The sequence below is a fragment of the Lissotriton helveticus genome, chromosome 7 (assembly GCF_964261635.1).
Source record: "Lissotriton helveticus chromosome 7, aLisHel1.1, whole genome shotgun sequence".
NCBI lineage: Eukaryota > Metazoa > Chordata > Amphibia > Caudata > Salamandridae > Lissotriton > Lissotriton helveticus.
This window is the reverse complement of record NC_136068.1, coordinates 1,090,590,039-1,090,608,788: the sequence shown is the minus strand read 5'-3', so window position 1 is coordinate 1,090,608,788 and position 18,750 is coordinate 1,090,590,039. Positions and strand designations below refer to the sequence as shown.

The 18,750-nt window shown below is 45.4% G+C and overlaps 1 protein-coding gene and 1 long non-coding RNA gene across 4 annotated transcripts in view; both read right to left on the bottom strand.

Annotated features, from left to right (window-relative positions):
* NDUFAF8 (NADH:ubiquinone oxidoreductase complex assembly factor 8) overlaps positions 1 to 18,750 on the bottom strand; it is a 71,807-nt gene that overhangs the window by 16,956 nt on the left and 36,101 nt on the right. The window lies entirely within an intron of this gene.
* LOC144769993 (uncharacterized) overlaps positions 1 to 18,750 on the bottom strand; it is a 50,942-nt gene that overhangs the window by 1,029 nt on the left and 31,163 nt on the right. The gene's annotated exons all lie outside the window — the stretch shown is intronic.

Genomic DNA, 18,750 nt, shown 5'->3' with positions numbered 1-18,750 from the left:
GAATCGCAAATGGTCATCCATTTGCACTCAGCTTTGTTGAGTAGTGCTTTGATATCTCCTCCACGAATCGGTAGGGTAGGTTTCTCCACCACTTGCCAAAGGATATCTGAGTCACGGTGTCCCAATTCTAGGTAATGGGCAACTAAGGGAGCTGTCAGTGTTTTACAGTTATCCTGCTTTTGTGTTGGATGATGCGTTGTTTAATCATCTGCGTCGTTTGGCCAATGTAGATAAGTTCACAAGGACACTTGATCGCATAGATGACATTCTGCGAGCTGCAGTTCGTGTGGTTTTTCAATTGATGTGAGCGGCCATTAAATTTGAATTCCTTTGTGTTGGAGGTTAAACTGCAGACACTACAACTTTGACATCTGTAGTGGCCCACAATCGGGTCAAGACCCCAGGCTGCTGTAATTGTGTTTCTTTTCTCGGCGGTTTTAGGCCATGTAATGGCATGTACTAAGTGACTGGCCAAATTGTCCCCGCGTTGGTATGAGAATAGTGGGGCTTCCTGGAAATGTTCATGTGGGCGAAGGAGGGACCAGTTCTTTTTGATGATCGAGCTCACTTTGTTGCTGTGGGGACTAAATTTGGAAACAAATGGAATCCTGGTCATGGACTTCTTGGGTTGAGTTGTTAAAAGGAGATCTCGGTGGCAGTGCCAGGCTCTTTTCTTGGATCTAGTCACCAGGCGTTTGGGGTAGCCACGATGTAATAGCTTTTTGGACAGGATGTCTGCTTCTTTGAAAAAGTCTTTTCGCCACTTGCAATTGCGGCGGATCCGTAGGAACTGGCCATACGGTAGTCCATCTCGTAAGCCGCGTGGGTGATAGCAGGAATAAAGGAGTAAGGTATTCTTTTCAGTTGGCTTTCTGTATAGAGTAGTGCCCAGCAGTCCTTCTTCAGCATGAATAGTAACGTCCAAAAATGGAAGGTCGTTATTAGTGCATTCACTAGTGAACTTTAGATGTTCTTGGGAGCCATTAAGCCAAGTGATGAAGGGGTCCAGAGTCTCAGCTGTGCCGTTCCATAGTAGTAGCACGTCGTCGATATATCGACGCCAAAGGTTGATTTGTTGGAAAAAGGGGTTGACAGGTGTCAAAATCAAGGTTGTCTCCAGATTATGTACAAATAGGATAGCAAAGTTTGGGGCAAAACAAGCACCCATAGAGACACCTTTGATCTGAAGGTAGAATGTGTCTCGGTACAGAAAGTAATTATTTTGTAGTGCTACTCGAAGAAGGTTCATGATGAAGTCTGTAGGGATCCGGGTGGGTTGGGGTCTGGAAAGTAGAAGAGTTTGTATTACTTGTAGGCCTTCATCATGAGGTATGTTAGTATAGAGGGACTCTATGTCGAGTCCAGCCATAACTTGAGTAGTGGTATCGAAGGGTAGATCCTCTATAGTATTGATAAGATCCATTGTGTCACGGATGTAAGTGTCCGTTTCGGGGACGAATTCTTTTATAATAGAGTCTATGTATTTGCCAAGGGGTTCCAATATCGAGCCACATCCAGAGACAATGGGTCTGCCCGGTGGATTTTGACTGTTTTTATGTATCTTGGGCAAGACATGTAGTACAGGAGTGCGAGGGCTCTGGTTGTTCAAGAATTCAAACTCCTGCTTCGTGATGATGTCTTGATCTCTGGCTTCATTGGTGATGGTAAGTATTTTGACGCGGATGACCTCCAGAGGATCCTTGGAAAGGGGGCGATAGTGTTGTCGATTCGCAAGCTGTCTTTGAATTTCTAAATCATATTTGGTAGTGCTCATGATTACTATTCCGCCCCCCTTGTCGGCCGGCTTGATAATGATGTCATCATTGTTCTCTAAAGTTTTTAAGGCCTGTCTTTCTGACATGGGTAAATTATAAGGAATGAACTGTGAGCGGCTTTTTAAGTCCATTACATCTTTTAATACCAGCCGTTCAAACGCCAAAATTTCAGGTGGCATGGCATGTGAGGGGGGGTTGAAGGTAGAGGGTGGGCGGAAGGGGGACACAATGGTGGAATTGTGGTCTGGTTTATCAGAAAAGAAATGTCTCAGTCTTATCCTCCTGAAGAATTTAAGTAGGCTGGACTGGAGGTCAAGGAAATTGGTTCGTTCAGTGGGTACAAAGGTGAGGCCTCGGGAGAGAAGGGCAGTCTCATCATGGTTAAAGATGTGATCAGAGAGATTGAAGATTGGTATTTGTTGATCAATGACTGCAACCTAATTAATTTCATTTATTGTGGTTGTCCCCATTGATAATATTGGTTGCGTGTTTGCCGCTCGCCGGGCAACTGTGGTTGATATTGTCGGTTTCTTGTGCCGCGGTTTGATGGTGGAGGTTGGCCGCGTCCGCGGCCCTGTCCTAAAAATCCGGGTGGAAGTAATGGTTGGGGTTGGTTGGATACAGCCGAGGTTCTACCATAGCAAAAGGGCATCAACTTTTTATTGTATGACTCTTCTGCCTAGAAGTTTATAGATTTGTCAATTGCTTTTCATGCCAGTTCAGCAACAGTACTTTGTTCTTACTAGAGACTGTTTATCCTAAGATGTTGAGCTTTTTTCTGCCGTTCTGAATTGTGATTCCTTGTGTATTTCTGTTGCATTAGAATGTTAAATGTGAGAATTCACTATTGTTGTCTCCAGAATACAACCCAAATGAAAAGTAGCTTACATGTATCATCTATTTGATCTCGGATACAAGAGTGGATTCGTCTACAAGAAAGTAACAATCGCAGCCACATCTAATGAACTCGTGGACACCACTGTGTGGTCCTTTGTACATTCCGTTCATTGTATATATATAATTGGAATTCATTCTCTTGAATATATTATTATCTTTTTTTTAATTAAGCATTCCAACTATGATGGCACGTCGCATTTAAATGTGTTTTCTCACTGAATTCAATTTTAATTGTTTACGAATAGAATGAAATCTGTGGGATTAATGTTCATTTTTTCGCATGTGGGTGCCTAATCGCTTGGAGTTAACTGATGGATGTGGTTGTCACCAGTATTCATCACTTTATTACAATACAGGATTCAGACACTCCAAGATGGCCGACGTTTTCGTGGTTTGTCCTTTTGACAAACCATGGCCCTGGTCTCTTTTCCCTGCATTGACCCCGATGAGGATTGGTTCCGGGTTACGGGCTTTAAAAACCTTAGCTGCGAGTCAGCTCCTCATCCAGTTGCGGACCGATGTTACCTAGCCTGACACGGAACACTTTGGTTCTCAGAAGCCATTAAATAACGTAAGTTCCATTATGCGGTTCATTGACCTGTTAAACTAACGACAGCATAGGCTCTCTGTTGAAGTGTAGGCTCTGCCACCTTTGCTTTTATTTTTGCTTCTGTTTATTTTAGAGTGCGCTATGCTTAGAGATGCGAGACTCTCTATTTCCAATAGGATTTTGGTTATAGTCTAACCGGCGCGTGCTATGAGTGAATGGCTCTCTATTACACTTTGTATACAGGGGTCCTAATGCTGGGCAACTATGCTGGCCTATAAGTGACTGCATTGAGGCCTTACGCTGCCTTTTTATCACGGGAAGTAAAGCCATTTGGCAACCTTTCCATTACCAAGCAGCGCTAATCTGGTCATATACATTGAAATAATTTCTCGATGACCAGTTAATCTTCCTGCTAGATTACACTTCTAGACGTTGCCTTTACACAAGTGATTGTAGGTTTGATAAGACTTTGTCGTTAAGCTCTATTAGTCTTGATTTCTAGGGCATCTTGAATTTATACAATGTATTCCGTCTCTTTATATTTATAGAAATTGCGTCTCTTTTTGAGCCTTCATTTTTGCTGGACCACACTCCAAGACCTGAAATCCGTGTAATTATAAAATCACGACAAGTATGACTAGCTTATAATTACTTATGCCAGTCCCCAGGTTCTACCAACCACACTAGGTTAATGAGTCGTTCTATATGTTTTCAGATAAGAGCGCTGTGGTGACCTACCTCTAGTGACTCGTCCACTTGAACAACTCTAGCTATAGTGCATAGTAAGTGCATTTTCGATGTATACATGGTGGTATGAGTACTGGTGACACCCACACTTGTTTGTTGTATAAATCGCTACCTCAAGCATTGTTCATTATTTGCGTATCCCACCAAATGTGATAATCTTATGGGAAGATTTGAAGATGATGAACTTTTTGAAAGGATATATATCCTTAAAGTAATAATGACCTTAGAAGGATGAACTTTCAATGAATTGAATGAATTATATGTTATAAATAAAATGGGAATGTCAATATTTTAAGTCACATCATTAGGATGTGAAGCACACGTTTTTCTGTTTAAATTTTAAAGTATTTTTTGTCTATGTCATCATTTAATTCAGTTGGCATATCAAGTAATTGCAATACATTGTTCTTACCTAGGGGGCACTCATTGCAAAAAATATTACAGTCCTGATGATGGTCTTATAGACACCTGCAACCAAGACCGAAACGTCGACCTTATCATCAACTCCAAAGGAATTCATCTGCAACAAGAGCTAACCATCGCACATTATTGGACTTGGTTACTTTAGATTCATTGAAGGAGCTGACGAGTTGTTATGAACTGAACTGTTTATTTTTGTATTCTTCTGTCCATAACATTTTTTTGCTGATACTGATTTGCTTACCATATCCCCGTATACTACCTTGTTGATTTACTCAATACAATACTTTTCCAGATAAAATTATTTTTCCGTGTGCTTTTCCCTCTCTTTTTCGCTTACCATTAATTGTCTTAATTACTGAAGAGTTTAATTGTTATCCTATGGATACACTGGGGTTAGATTTCTGGTAACTAACCCGCAAGATTGACAAAATAAAGTGACAAACGAAATCCCTTGTAGCTATTCCGTACCTCAATTGCTTATTGCCCAAGCCTACAAGGGTCTATTGGGTTACCCATTTCTCTTTTATATCTCTCAGAATCACAGCACACGAGCCGTGCCACATTCACAGCAGCACAAACACATCATGCCAGCTCTTCCCCCAACTCTTCTCCAGCAGGACATACGGCTAGCACACTCTTCTACAACCAAACAGGCAGGTCTAGCTGCAATCACTTCGGACAGTGAGAGGGCCACGAGACCACATCAGCTATATAAGCGCCAGACAACATAGTATCCTATTTGCATGCCTGGCTTTTTCAAGCACAGACATAATCTGGCCTCTTCCGTACTAAGTGACAGGCATTGTACACTAGGTACCCCACCCTACATGTCCTACCATCTTTAAAGCGCCTCCTAATGCAAGTACCGGAGTCAAATCAAAGAAGCAGAGGGGTGGTCAATTTTTCATCTGTGCTCAGAAATTATGGAAAATCTCTGTTTCATACATCCATTTGTTCTGTTGTCTATTATATATACAGCGTGTCCCTATATAAAGCACCCAGCACTCTCAGCGTCTGATTTGTGCTGTATGAAAGTGTTAATAAATAAATATGAGTGATTAAAAGTGGAAACGGGGTTCTCTTAAAATCGTTCTTAATATGTTCAATTATTTCATCATCTCCCATGGGTGTGGTCTGTGGCTGCAGTAATCCCGCTGGTGAGGTAAAAATGCAATTATAAACCTTTCATTTATCTCTTCCCTCAGTCAGTAGCTCCTCTTACAATTCAGTCTCAGTTCTCAAAGTATAAGCAAGGTTTGACCGATGCATTCACACGTTTTTCTTGGGGGGTCAAGGAAGATATGGTTCAAGGCGCTTTATCTCTTGTTGCTTCCTGCGAGTATCTCGAAGGCAGCTGCATGCACGGCTCAAGGTGCTTCTCTGCAACAGGGCCACTGGAATTATACGATTTTGCGGCTGTTGCATATTTCGCATAATTATTGTTTTGCGCATTTTGCCACATAATCACTAATCTGCAGATTTCCAGAATAAAATTTTTTGTCTCGCGCTCACACAGATCAAAAGCTACTAAAAAGTGGAGACACTTCTTGACACGCAGAGAAAGGACATTTACAAAGGTGGACTGTTCACCTTATTTCAGTTTGTGGGCATTGACGTGGTACTAATGAGATAAAACCTTTGCCCAGATAGTGTTAGCATATGTAACAATTTCAAAATAATGAGGAAATACTACCAAAATGTCATGCATTAGGCCACATAATTTGATTTTGTTCTCGTTGCATAATTGTCAGCCCTGTCACATAATTTGGTCCTCACCTCCCACTAAATTCCAGTGGCCCAGAGTATAGTATTCGAATATGTCACACTGAGGACTAATAGTGGGGCAAGTGTGCCACGGACCCTCCAGCAAGCATAGAAAACAGTCCCCCCGTTTCCCAGTTGAAGAAAAAACAAGCATTGAAAATGCAATAGGTCTCGCCTTTGATTAAGTTAAAGCCATTTGCTTTGCTAATGGTATTGTATAGCAAAGCAAATGGCTTTAACGTAATTAAAGGCGAGACCCACCGCATTTTTAATGCTCGTTTACCTATGCAATAGATCTACCCTTCCCAACTTAATAACAAAGAATTCCGTAGTGTGTGTTTTTTTTTTTATGTACAAACTACCTCTGTACTGACCTGATGTGATGAGAGAAGCAGACATTCACCCCAGGAGTGCTGGCACTTTAAAACATTTGTTTTTAAGTAACTGACAGTTAATTGGAGTGGGCTGGTTTGGAAACAAGGGCAGGGGACAGCAAGCAACGGCAGGGACAGAAGCAACCGAAGGAGGGTGGCTGTTAGGTGAAGCAACCCGGGGGGGGGGGATAACAAAATATCGGGGGCAGGCGAAGCAATACCCATTTTGTATTATTACCATGGCGGAATTGCTTGTTGTTCTTTTCTGTACCTTGCACGCTTAGCCCGCAATGCACATTTCTCCCAAGAGTGTGTATCTGTTAGTGCACACACTCTAATTGCGGCAGCGTGGAATGAGATTCTTATGTGGGGGGGAAAAAACATCTGGGAAGTGACTAAAGAGGCTGTGCTTGCAGCAGTGCAGGGAAGTCTCCTCAACGCGAACGTTCTGACGACATACTAATACAATCAGCAACGGAAGGGAACCTGCACAATGATCCAAAATAAGCATTAAGTGCTTGATAGTCTTTGGGGCGAGATCGCGCTAGAACGGTCCGCAAAATGAAGTTGTACACCCAGTGGGAGCTTTGGTTGAAACAGAAACCGAATGGGAAAGTAAATGAGGAGGAAACAGATTGCCAGAGATGGCCAACAAAAAGTAGTGCAGGAAAACTCCCTTTCAAATAAAAGCAGCAGCGCAGGAAAGACGGCAGCAATGACAGGATGGGAGGGGGGGTGCAAGCAGGGAGGCAACAGATGGCTAACCAAAAAGATCAATTTGTGATGTCTCCTGGGTAGGAACCAAGCACCCAAAGGCGGGATAGATGGACACTATCGACCAACCACAGTAAAGGAATTTCGAAAGGCAGGCCAAACCAACAACCAGAAGCGATGGGCGTGTGAGGAAGGATGTAGACTGAATACAACATGTCTCGCAGAGCGGCGCATGTGCTGCCCAGGCTCAACCTGAAAATAGCAAAGTAGAACTGGTGCAGGCGCGATAAAAAATGCAAGACCATATGAGGGGCAGGGATGCTAAGAAAAAAGATCTGCAGAGGGGAATTGGAGACAGGGGAAGATAATATGCATATTTAAGAACCAGTAGTTTGGGGGGCGGTGGGAGGCAGACTTAGAATCTCTTAGAAGGCTGACCCACAAGAAGCATGCGGTCCAAGAACCTGATGCAATTAATACAATATTAGAAGCGCTTTTGTCGTTTGGCCACAACGATGCATCATCAAACCAGAGGAAGGCCCTGCTTTGCATACCACAAAGTTTTTGTTATAGGTTGATTGATGAGTAAGAATTACAGGGACAAGAAAAATTAAAACAGACTAGGAAGACAGACTGAAGTTGAAGAAATACGATCACTTGTGTCATGGGGCTGGATCAATAAAATTTGCTGTGAGCTCTATATCTACATTTGGTGTACTTGTGGCTCATGTTCAACTCCGCAATGACAGCAGTACTTAAAATTAATTGGTGCACTTCCCTTAAGTGCCATATCAACTTGTCGCATTATCACTTCATGCTTCTCTCCATACACCTCAATTGTATCCACCTGTTTGTTTCCAGGGGCCTGAGACTGGACAAGGGACAAAAAGAACAGTTAGTTCAGTAACACTCTTTCTAGTGGGTACCCTCACTAACCGCAGATTCCTCATCCCCTGAATTCTTCCCAGACGCTAGATCCAGAAGCCCCCCAACAACAGCTCCCATGTGTCAACAGAAGGCCCCATTGGACTCCGCTTCGGCCACAACACCCATGCTTGGAATAGAAAGACTGTAGTTGCACTCAATGTAAGAATGACCTAAAGAACATGGTAGTAAAGCAACCTATGAGTTTCCCTCTTTGCACCTATTGCAACTAAATAGTTACTATTACTCATCTTCTTTAAGACTTGTACAGTGCACCCCATTTTCAATCTAAAGCTCAAGGGTAAATCTGCTCGAGGTTCAGGACCTTCCAACCCTCATGGTAACCCGGTAGCCTTCTGGTCAAACCGTTAAGTAATTCTTTTTTTTCCTGGTATGAAGGTAGTCTCTCGCCTTGTGTATAAGATGTATAATACAGTCAGCTACATTGTGTACAGGAGGGCTCTAGTTTCTCCCCTAAACATCACTCACCAATGTGAGGGGGCCACAGATGTGGAGGTCAGGAGTTCAAAGAGACTTAACCATACTCCTTTTGAGGCTTCCTCCTGAATAAAAGAGGAGTAGGAGAAGATTCTGCCACCTGTCTGGCCCTGTGGCTGTGGGGGACCGTGGCTAGGGCGAGGTAGGCAGAGCGGAGGTATCTCTTGGGGGCGTGGAAAGAGATTTGTTTGTGGAGGTAGTGGGGTCAGGTTTTATGTAGGGCTTTGTATGCGTAGGTGAGCAGATTGAAGGTTATTCTTTTTTCGACAGGGAGCCAGTGGAGGTCGTGGAGGTGTTGGGTGATGTGGTCATGACGATGGACGTCAAGGATAAGTCTGGCTGCGGCGTTCTAGACGGTTTGGAGTTTGTAGAGGAGTTTTTTGCTGATGCCGGTGTAGAGGACGTTTCAGAAGTCCACTCTGATGGCGATGAGTGCGTGGGTGATGGTCTTCCATTTGAAGGTTTTGCGAAGGGTTTTGAAGCAAGTGGAGGACACGGTGCAGATCTGGTGGTTCATGGTGAGTGAAGAGTTGAGTTTGATGCTGAGGTTGCGTGCGTGGTCCGTTTGGGTGGATGGGTTTCCGAGGGTGGGGGCCACCATGTGTTGTCCCATGCGGAGGGGGTGTAGTAGAGGATGAGGATTTCTGTTTTCTTCGAGTTGAACTTCAGGCAGCTGCTGCTCATCCAAGTTACAACGTGTTTCTCCTCTTCCTGGAAACTGCGCCTGGTGAGGTCGGGTTCCTTTGTGAGGGAGAGGATGAGCTGGGTGTCGTCGGCGTATGGGACTATGTTGAGTACGTGTTTTCTGATGATAGTTGCGAGAGGGGCCATGTAGACGTTGTAGAGCGTGGGGCTGAAGGATGATCCCGGGGTACTCCGCATCTGATCTCTGTTGGTTTGGAGAGGAAGAGCGGGAGCCTTATTCTTTGTGTTCTGCCTGATAGGAAAGATCGAATCCAGTCTAGGGCTGTACACTGGATGCCGAAGTCGTGGAGTGTGGTGGGAGTCTATGTCAAAGGCTGCGGAAAAGTCCAAGAGGATGAGCTGTGTGGCTTTGGTCCAGCAGGGCGCGGAGGTCGTCTGTGGCGGCTAGGAGGGCAGTCTCGATGCTGTGGTTGCTGCGGAAACCGGATTGAGCGGTGTCTAGGATGTTGTTGCTTTTTTATAAGTGTGCTAACTGGGTGTTGACTGCTTTCTCGATGACTTTGTCGGTGAAAATAAATAGTGAGATGGGCCTGAAGTTCTTGAGATCCGTAGGGTCTGCGAAGGGCTTCTTAAGGAGGGGTTTGACTTCGGAGCATTTCCAGTTATTGGGGAATGTGGCGGTCTTGAGGGAGAAGTTGATGGTTTGGGGAATGTGGCGGTCTTGAGGGAGAAGCTGATGGTTTGGCGTAGTTCGGTGCGATGGTGGTGGCAGCCCTGTGGAAGATGTGCGGCAGGCATGGGTCGGTAGGTGCTCTGGAGTGGATGCTCATCATGGTCTTATCAGTGCCTTCTGTGGTGAGAGGGGTCCAGGTGAGGAGGGTCTATTGTATGGCATCGCTGAGGGTTGGAGGGGAGATCTGAGGCGGTGCTGTGGTCTTAGTCATTGAAGTTGTTGTTGAGCGTCTTGAACTTGAGGGGGGAGAAGGAGCAGAGTCTGTTGCAGAGGTCTTGGGAGAGAGTGACGTTGGATGTTTCGTGCAAATTCTTGTATGATGGCGTAGAGTTCCTTGGAATTGGCGAGGATTCTATCTTGGATGAAGGTTCTCTTAGTTTACTATATCCCTCTAGACAAAGAACAGCAATGTGCAAACCACTCTCGCCCAGGTATCTGGACCTATGAACACTTTCGGCAGCCCATGCAGCAACCCCGTGCACACGCCTAATCCCTGCTGATGAGCGTTAATGAACGCGAAACACGTGTCCAGGGATGGCAAGCACACCAAGTGAATACCTTGAAGACTCAAGACCCGGGTAAAAGCGCACCCGCTGATACGTGACTACATCGACCATCATGCTCCGGGGTCACACGCTGATGGGACGAGCAGTGTGCGACCTCATGTGGACGTACTATTTATACAGGCTCCCTTGAGCCGGTGTGAGGTGACGACCTCGAGATAACGCATCTGCGCGCCTTAAAGGTATCTGGACCTATGAACACTTTCGGCAGCCCATGCAGCAACCCCGTGCACACGCCTAATCCCTGCTGATGAGCGTTAATGAACGTGAAACACGTGTCCAGGGATGGCAAGCACACCAAGTGAATACCTTGAAGACTCAAGACCCGGGTAAAAGCGCACCCGCTGATACGTGACTACATCGACCATCATGCTCCGGGGTCACACGCTGATGGGACGAGCAGTGTGCGACCTCATGTGGACTTACTATTTATACAGGCTCCCTTGAGCCGGTGTGAGGTGACGACCTCGAGATAACGCATCTGCGCGCCTTAAAGGTATCTGGACCTATGAACACTTTCGGCAGCCCATGCAGCAACCCTGTGCACACGCCTAATCCCTGCTGATGAGCGTTAATGAACGCGAAACACGTGTCCAGGGATGGCAAGCACACCAAGTGAATACCTTGAAGACTCAAGACCCGGGTAAAAGCGCACCCGCCGATACCTGACTACATCGACCATCATGCTCCGGGGTCACACGCTGATGGGACGAGCAGTGTGCGACCTCATGTGGACTCGCTCTCGCCCATCTCTCTAAGCTGCCAACATAGGTCCCTTCCAAACAGGAACACAATTTCAATCTCCGCCCTCTCATATGGGATCCAACCACTGGCAAGAGTAGCTTGACTACCCTTTTTCCACCCTTCAGATTCCCCACTCACCTGGTTTATGTTCATGGTCTGGCAAAACTCTCAAACCTGTGTCCCAAGCAAGGACACTAAAACAGATAGACCAGCCTTTCCTTTGTTCCTTTTAAGATCCATGTGCCTAGCTAAGCGTACTTCATAGTCCAGCTGCATCAGGAAATTCCTCTCTACCTGGGAGTGCTGGACTCTTGCTAGCTCAGGTTCCAAATTGGAGGACTCACTATATATAAGTCCATCTTCCTATGCTGTCTTAAAGAGCCCAGACACTCCTACACTGAGCAGGGCTCCAGTCCATTTCCTGCAGCTGCCGTATCTAGGGCTCCAGTACTTTGCCAAATGCAAGGGATGCTAAACTTCCTTTGGATCATAGTGTCATGGACTCTACATTAGTGCAGTGGATCCTTTTTGGTTTGATGCGTTGTGGCTCTTCAGTAGTCGTCATCTCAATGGTATCCGAGGTGAACAGCCTGAGAATTAGTTTAGATTCCTTCCACATGCCTGTTGGCTAGAAGGCTGTCCAACAAGCAGCTCATCTTTATGGTGATCTCGACCCTCACCATGACTGAATTCAATTCATCCTTCATCGGAGTTGCACCAGGGGATAAGTAAATATTTCTCCAGTTACAGTCCCACGGACCCGAGATAATGTTCAGGGGTTCTTTGGAGTACGTATTTTCAACCATGGTCCTGCAGCTACTCTGTCTATCAACATAGGCATGCAGCAGGAAACTATGGGCATCAATATTGACCTGACTGGCTAGCCAATAGGCTCCCACGCATCCAGACACACCAGATTCATGTCCACTGGGTCCCCATTATAGTCCCCCGCATGTAGCTTGAAATAGGTTTCCAGGGAGATCAAAGAACAACTTTTAATATAGTAATGCCTGTTATTGAGACATTGTTTGTCAAGTTTGGAACCACCACCATCAATGTAAGGGGAGAAAGTGACTCCACTGTTGTGGTTATTCTTACTGGAGTTCCAATTCCTCCATTGGGAAGGAGATGTGGTCTAACGTCTAGAGCCGACAACCTTGCATCTGGAGAACCAGGTTCGAATTCCAGACTCAACTGAACATCCTGTAATTAAGGACTAATGCCTAAAAATGTGTTTATTTTATGGTTGTCAAGTAAAGCCCTCGACACAAGCTTGTGCTATATAAAACTGCAAAAAATAAAAAAATAAATTACCCTAAGATTCTACCTCTGACTGGGTGCCATGGGAAGTGCCACTGCCATTCCTTCAAAGCTTCTGGCTATGTTGTTGTGAACTTTGGTCGGCCATGGGTTTGGAACCGTGATACTACTCCACGTCTGTCTATTCTGCTTATCAGCAGTTACTGCTAGCTTCTTGGAACCCTCAGGCCTGCTAAATATTGCTTGATCTCAAATGAGCACTCGTAAGTCATTATGCCCAAAAATAACTGTTCAAAGATTCAGAATCCTTTACCGTTATCCCTTTCACCCATTATGGCCAAATTCACTTGGGCAGAGGTCTCCAAGTATTTCTGATCCTTCTTGTCTGATCCTTAAAGATTTTTTCATTATTAAAGTGAACATCCAGATCACAATATACTTCATGCTTAGCTACTGCAACAATCAACAATTTGCCAGATACTCTGGGCCCTATCTAGCAGTCTAGCTGCAAAATGGACAAATATCTGATGCAATGCCTCTTAGCGCGCGGGGCCCCTTCACAACTCTCAGCAGAGACTTTCTCTCAGTCAAGGGAACCAATTCAAGATCTAGATGCAGGTAGAAGACCCAGTTATGGGGTGCAAATGACAACTAAAAGTTGACAGGCAGTCTTCAAAAAGGGGTACAGGTAAAAAGGCCTGTGTTCCTGACTAGAATCACTTTGCTACCACTCTGTCACCAAATCACCTGGGCTGAGATGGCAGAAGTCACTCTTGTTCAAAAAGAGAAGTGAGATGGGAGTGCAGTTTCGGTGACCTCTTGTCATCAGCAAGTACCTATACTTTACTAATGACAACAATGTAAATCTGAGAGAATGCTCCTGTAGGATGGCAGGACAGTCTACCTCACTGAATGAAAAAAAACTGTTCCTCATTGCACGAAGCCCAACAGAATACATATAGGGCATTCCCCAATTCTTGTGGCATACTTTCCTACTTGCGAGTGCACAAAAGATCACACTTCCCATACATTTGGAGTAGGGAGTGATATCTCCTACTCAGCACTGCAATGTGTTGGTATAATAGGCTAAATTAGATTTTTGTTTCAAATGCCATTTTTGCCTAGTTCCTTGATGAGTTTATGCTTCCAAAGAAGCTTGTTTTGGGCTTCTCCTGAAAATGAGCTCAATGCCAACCAATAATAAAATGTTTGCTTTAACATGTCTATCTGCCCAAAGCAGGGCAGACCAAATATGAAGGTGCAAATCATGTGTTGTTTCTCTAAGATGTGCAAAAAACACAGTTGATGGACAGAATGTAGAACAATGTCATACATTCACCCCAGTACAAGGATCTGGGCCTAAATCCATCGTTTTTTTGCACTCCACACCACCCTGGGTTAGACACTGGCTATATGCAAATCAGCTCTGACCCTGTGCCTCATGGGAACAGTCCAGTCCGAACTACCAAGCCATGTCTTTCCCAGACCGGAATCAAGCATCCAAGGACCGGTTTCTGGCTATCAGCCTTCATTCAGTCTGGATAGCTTGACTCCAGTGGTGTGGAGAGCCTAGGACTCACGTCTGAGCATACCCAGCCCACTCGGGGTGAAAATTGCAAAAAACACAGTTGATGGACAGAATGTAGAACAATGCTCAGACGTGAGTCCCAGGCTCTCCACACCACTGGAGTCAAGCAATCCAGGCTGATGAAGGCTGATAGCCAGAAACCGGTCCTTGGATGCTTGATTCCGGTCTGGGAAAGACATGGCTTGGTAGTTCGGACTTGACTGTTCCCATGAGGCACAGGGTCAGAGCTGATTTGCATATAGCCAGTGTCTAACCCAGGGTGGTGTGGAGTGCAAAAAAACGATGGATTTAGGCCCAGATCCTTGTACTGGGGTGAATGTATGACATTGTTCTACATTCTGTCCATCAACTGTGTGTTTTTTGCAAGTTTCTCTAAGATGTGACAGGATGTTTAGGATTCTGTATTCCTTGCACCTTTCCTGTGGTGGTGTTACATTTCTGACAGTTTGTGAGCCGCTGGTCTCTACGGAGACATCAGAGGACTCTTGTTGTAATAAAGGCTTTTGATTCTTCATTCTGAGGGTGTCCTGGTGGTGACTACAAAATTTTGGTACTGACTTGAGGCCAGTATCAGTGCAGGACAAGACTTTGATGGCTGCCAAGAGCACTCACTCCCATGCACCCTTATCTATCGATTTGGATCGCCTAACGCTACCTTGCACCTGAAGGCCTGCTCAGCTCCGCATTTATACATGTTTAGTTACATGCTCATCTTTGTCATGGACTCGCTGTGGATGCCTCAGCAGCTCCTGTTAGAACTGGCGTCTCTAGTTGACAGTGGTTTGCCCCCTGTCCAAGTAGGGACCGTCACTCTACTCAGGGTAAGTTACACACTAAGAATAACCTGTGCTCACCTCCTTGGAAGCTTGGCAAGAGCAGTGAGGCTTATCCCTAGAGGCAATGTGTAAAGTATTTGTACACATACACACAGTAAAAACACCACAAATGTACACAACACCAGTTAAGAAAAATAGCTAATATTTATCTGAGTAATACAAGACCAAAATGCCCAAAATTCAACATACACAAATCACTTTATGGAGTCTTCAATAGTAAGTTCTAGTTCTTAGGAAACAAAAGGTTTGACTGGGGAGAACAGGTTGCGCTTGACCAGGACAAATCCACAAGTTCAGTCTGACCCGAGGGAAAGCAGGCAAGATAAAGGAGTAAGAACCCAGCACAGTAACTTGGATAAGTCAAAAATCAACGGTGATATGAGGTGCACAGGAGGCGAGGTGTAGCGGAAGCGGGTGATGCGTCGGTTCCTTACTGCTGGGCAGGGTCATAGGAACGTTGGCGCTCGGGGACAGTGCGTTGTGCAAAGGAGGTCAGGGGTCACTGTAGCAAGTGGGATGCCGGTTCCTGAAGGCGGTGCAGGGTCGGTGAACCGATAACGCCTGGGAATGATGCGAGGCGCAAGAAAGGTGATGTGTCGGTTGCAGATGCAATACCTCTATTCCTTACTGCTATGCAGAATCAATGATGAAGTTTAAGGTCAAGCCGCGGGGTCTCGGTTTCGCGGCGTCTAGATCGAACCACTGGGCCACAACTGCGGTGTTGGAGTTGGAGCAGTGCGTCACGGACGTCTGTGACGGTGTGCTTGGGACTCCCAGTGGTGGTTATTCGTCAGAGCCTGTGTTGGAAATCGCAGTACCACGGCTTCGGTGCGTGCAGCAGTACAGTGTCAGAGTTGCAGACAGGTGCCGGTTCCGAAGTCGCTCAGTGTCAGCTTCTTCTTGTAGCACAGAAACTCCCTTCCAAGGGCCCAGGAACTGGAATTGGCAAGTAGATAAGCGCAGGTGCTACAGGTGAAGTCTTGATGGCCCTGAAACTTCCAAGAGGATGCAAGCTTAACTAGAGTCCTTGGAAAAACTTGAGAAAACAGGATGTAGACAGCAAAGTCCTGTCCTTTTACTCCCAGGACAGAAGCAGCAGGCCAACACAGCAAAGCAAACATAGTGGCAGTTCTGCCTGGCAGCGCAATAGCTCTTCTTCCTGGCAAAATGTTCTCAATCCAGAAGCGCTCCGAGTATATGTGGCAAAGGTCCTGTATTTATACCCATTTTTGCCTTTGGTCTAAGGATGCTTCAAAGAAAGGTCTTTATAGTGCTCAAGATCCTGCCTTCCTGGCCCTGGCTCCAGGCACACTACAGGGAGGAGAGAGTTCTTTGTGTGGTGACAGGATCAGCCCTATTCAGGTGCAAGTGTCAGCTCCTGCCACCACTTTACTTCAGAAAGGCTGATCAGCTTGGTGATGGGCCATCAGGATATGCAGGGCACACCTCAGCTCCCTTTGTGTGTGACTGTGTAGAGTGAATTCACAAAGCCCAACTGTCATCAAACCCAGATGTGTATTCTAGAGACAGGAAGAGGTACAGAATGGTTAAGTAGGAAAATACCAACTTCTTAAAAGTAGCATTTTCAGACCTGCGATCTAAAAACCACCATCCCTAAAATACGGGTTTTTAAATTGTGAGTCCAGAAACACCAAACTCCAATTTTCTATCTGCTCCCGATTGGAAGATGCACTTGTAAGGTGTAACAAGGCAGCTCCTATGCTGACATAAGGGAAAGATAGGCCATGCTGTAGTGAAAAAAGAATTTTGCAGTTTCTCACAACCAGGACATGTAAAACTCACAAGTACAAGTCCTACCTTTTAAATATACTGCACCCTGCCCACAGGTCTACCTACGGCCAACCTTGGAGGTGCCTTACATGTAATAAAAGGGAAGGCTTGGATTGGTAAGTGGGTGCACTTGCCATGTCGACATGGCAGCTTAAAACTGCCCCGACAAGCGCTGCGCAGGCGCTGCAGTGGTAGGCTCGAGACAGGTTTACGAGGCTGCTCTTATGGGTGGCACAATTAGTGCTGCAGGACCACTAGTAGCATTCGAGTTACCAGCCCTGGGCACACATGGTGCACAGTACTAGGGACTTACAAGTAAATCAAATACGCCAATCATGTAGAAACCAATTACCATCAGGTTTTAGCCACAGAGCATTTGCACTTTAGCACTGGTCAGCAGTGATAAAGTGCCTAGAGTGCTAAAGCCAGCAAAAATGAAATCAAAAACAGAGGAGGAAGAAGACAAAAAGTTTGGGAATAACCGTGCAAAAAGGGCCATTACCAACAGCTCCACAGCAGTGTTCACTATTGGCAGGGCTGATCTGAATATCAGAAGGCTCCGAGCCTGTTGGGAGGTCACATGACAGCAGACAACTTAACCAATCAATCAATCAATCAACTTGTAAAGCACGCTACTTGGCGGCGAGGAAGGAGAAGGATCTGCTGCCGGACGTTGTTCGGTGGATGCGCGGGACGGCGGCAAGGGCGAGGCTTGCGGAGCGGAGCTGGCGGGCGGGGGTGTAGAGGACTAAAACACCAGTCCTTCGTCACTTGACAGTGGACAACATCTTTACAGGTGTTTTCGCTGTTGTTGTTTGCACTATAACTTACCATTCAGTGGGAGGCCCCAGGACTTTTCCTGTACATGCAGAGTTAGTCACAGGGGCTCTATTGTGATAGTAGTAGTCAAAGTGAGCACCCCTGCCTAGTGCCCCTGGTTATGTCATAGGTGGTTGGAGATATTATTGTCGATCTTGACCCTGGCCTTTGGCTTGGAATAAAGGATCTTAATCCAGTCGATCAGGAAGTTACGGATGCCATACCTTCCCAGTAACTACATTAAGTATGCTCAGTCGAGAGTATCAAAGACCTGCTCGAGATCTAAACTACAAAAAACACAGTTGATGGACAGAATGTAGAACAATGCCATACATTCACCCCAGTACAAGGATCTGGGCCTAAATCCATCGTTTCTTGCACTCCACAACACCCTGGGTTAGACACTGGCTATATGCAAATCAGCTCTGACCCTGTGCCTCATGGGAACAGTCCAGTCTGAACTACCAAGCCATGTCTTTCCCAGACCGGAATCAAGCATCCAAGGACCGGTTTCTGGCTATCAGCCTTCATCAGCCTAGATAGCTTGACTCCAGTGGTGTGGAGAGCCTGGGACTCACGTCTGAGCATACCCAGCCCATACTCCAACAAACAATCATTTGAAAAACACTCTGAGATACTGCAGTCTAAACTCACTCAAAGAGGATATCCTAAACGTCTGATAAGAGAGAGCTACAAGCGAGCAAAATACTACAACCGAGATAGCCTTTTTGAACCAAATGACAAGCAAAAAGATAAAAGAAATGAAATAGTAATGGTGTCTGATTTTAATAGCTACAGCAATAAAGTCAAGAATTTAATCAATAAGAACTGGTCTCTACTAAACAAACAAGGCATGACACCATTAACAAAACCTATTTATGCTTTCAGGAAAAACAGAACAATTCGAAATCAGTTAGTACAAACTTTCCGCGAACCAAAAACCTTTGGTTTAAGGAATATTCAAAACAACACACCAATAAGGGGAAATTTACCTTGTGGGACATGTTCCCACTGCAAAAATATCATAAAATCAGATAAAATTGAGATGGATGGAACCTGCCATTGGATGAATGATCATGTGAACTGCCATACATCCAATGTAGTT